Raw genomic sequence first — 2,548 nt, 5'->3', positions numbered from 1 at the left:
GTTTCAGGTCATATTAGCAACCTGCCAAAAATGGAAATGAGAAATTTCCAAACCAACAGTTTGAGTTGGAGCCCCAAAGCTCTCGTTCAGTAATCAGTAGAACAAAATCAGAACCCTCTCCCCCACAGAAAGGAGTCTATCAAACCAGTGTTAGAAAATGTGGCGCAGCCCCTCTGACAACTGCCTCAGCTGTATTGCGATACACAGTAGATTTATGTATTACACTCCGCGAGCACAGAACCTGGCCTCTTCACACGCACATGAGACAGCCTATCAGCACACAGTCAGGGTAACAGAGCCGATCTGAATGTCTTGTCCCCGGAGCTGGAGACAAATCCCAGGCCTTTCTACCATTCAGTACTCACTTCATTTTTGTTTTTTGTTCTGCTTTATGTGTTTGTTTTGTTTTTGTGTTTGTCTATTTGATTTTTGGGGTTTTTTTTTTTTTTTTGGTTTGTTTTCAAGACGGTTTTTCTGTATAACAGCTCTGGCTGTCTTGGGACTTGCTCTTGTAGACCAGGCTGGCCTCCAACTCAAAAAGATCCACCTGCCTCTGCCTCACAAGTGCTGGGATTAAAGGCCCCTTCCTAAAAAAAAACTAATAATAATAATATTAAATTAAATATCTGGATGATCTTGCCATGGTGGGTATAATGCAAAAGGTCAGCATACCCAAGACACGTACACAGCTGTATCCTTCAATGTACTGTTCACTGAAGGCTACTTATCAGTTGATGAGCAGATAAAGAAAACGGGGTCTGTATACACAATATCCCTCGGCCATAAACGAAGGCAATTAGAAAATTTCAAGAAAAATAGATGGAACTGTGGATCATCACACTAAGCAAAAGTATCAGACTCAAAAAGAAAAATACCATGTCTTTTCATAAGTGAAACTTATGAAGCCAGGCAGGGGTGGTGCACACCTTTAATCCCAGCACTCGGGAGGCAGAGTCAGGCGGATCTCTGTGAGTTTGAGGCCAGCCTGGTCTACAAGAGCTAGTTCCAGGACAGGCTCTAAAGCTACAGAGAAACCCTGCCACAGGGGAAAAAAATTATTGAGGAAGAGGAGAGGAGGAGAAAAGAGCAATGGGTGAGGTTGGGGACATTCTCAGTTGCAAGAGAGCTCATCTAGTATTCATAAAGCCTTGGATTCCATCTCTAGAATGTGTAAAACCAGGCATGATGGTGCAGAAACTCAAGAAGTAGAAGCAAGAGAATCAGAAGCTCAAGGTCATACTCTACTCGGCTACACAGCAAGTTCAAAGCCAACCTGATCTACATGCATATTAGGAAAATAAAGCACAGAAAAAGAGTAGAGTGAATTTGATCAAAGTATATTATACACAAAGTATATTGTATACATGGCATAATCCAGCTCACAGTTTGAATGTTCTTGACATATATTAAGAAAAACAAACAGAAATTTTTTATTTAAAGTTCAGATTTGCTTTGCATCAGCCAGCCTTGGTGGCACAGGCCTGTAATCCCAGGTACTTGGAAAGCTGAAGCAGAAAGATCCCAAGCAAAAGGCCTACGCAGTAAATTAAGAATACTGAGGATATAACTTGGTGGTAGTTAGCTATGTGCAATGCCTTGAGTTCAATCCCCAGCACTATATATTTTATAGGCGGAACAAAAAAGAACAACAATTAAAAGTTTTAAACAAGCTGGGTGGTGCACACCTGTAATCCCCACTCAGGAGGCAGAGACAGGTGAATCTCTGTGAATTTCAAGCCAGCCTGGTCTGCAGAGCGAGTGCCAGGACAGGCTCCAAAAGCTACAGAGAAACCCTGTCTTTAAAAAAGAAAAAAAAAAGTTTTACCCAACACCAGGAATTGAAATCTCACGACTTAAATATATAGATTATTAATTTAATTTTAAAATGTTGAAATCAATTATCATATATTTGAACTAAATTCTGAAAATAATCTTTCTCTGTATAAAGGTCACCTCATACTCACTGGGCCGGGGAAATGCAGTGAACACAAAGGTGCTTTCCCAGGGCAAAGCTCATTCGTTGCACACTGGATGTGTGGCTCCTGTGATTTCCTCACGTTTGGAAACTCAAGAGCATAATTAGCGGCAGTGAGGGACTGCGTTCACACCCTCTTCTTAGGGAAAAGGTATTGTCCATAAAAATAAACGAGCAAAAAAAAATCAAAACTAAAATAATCAACTTCCCACCACTAGGAGCACATCAGCATCTTCAAAATTTCCCCCAAAGAGATGCTATCCATTTACTTAATTGCCACTTAACACTAAAATGTAAATTTCTGGCTGGGCAGTGGTGGCACACGCTTTTAATCCCAGTACTCAGGTGCAGAGGCAGGCGGATCTCTATGAATTCAGGGCCAGCCTGGCCTATGGAGAAAGCTCCGGGACAAGCTCTAAAGCTACACAGAGAAACCCTATCTCCAAAAACTAAAACAAAAAGCAAACAAGCAACAAAAAAAGTAAAATTCTGCCACATGTCTCCTCCCCAATAAACCCCATGCTCACGACATTAGGAACCATTCATTTTATCAACCAGGACTTTAAATTTTTT

The 2,548-nt window shown here is 41.1% G+C and overlaps 1 non-coding gene across 1 annotated transcript; it reads left to right on the top strand.

The window, feature by feature from the left end:
- The first annotated feature begins 1,956 nt into the window (after positions 1-1,956).
- On the top strand, positions 1,957-2,115 carry LOC142836242 (U1 spliceosomal RNA). The gene has a single exon (XR_012908033.1). It is a non-coding gene; the product is annotated as a U1 spliceosomal RNA (small nuclear RNA).
- The last annotated feature ends 433 nt before the right edge of the window (positions 2,116-2,548 follow it).

The sequence above is a fragment of the Microtus pennsylvanicus genome, chromosome 15 (assembly GCF_037038515.1).
Source record: "Microtus pennsylvanicus isolate mMicPen1 chromosome 15, mMicPen1.hap1, whole genome shotgun sequence".
In the NCBI taxonomy this organism is placed as follows: Eukaryota; Metazoa; Chordata; class Mammalia; order Rodentia; family Cricetidae; genus Microtus; species Microtus pennsylvanicus.
Note: the sequence above shows the minus strand (reverse complement) of the source record. Positions and strands in the feature narration are given on the sequence as shown.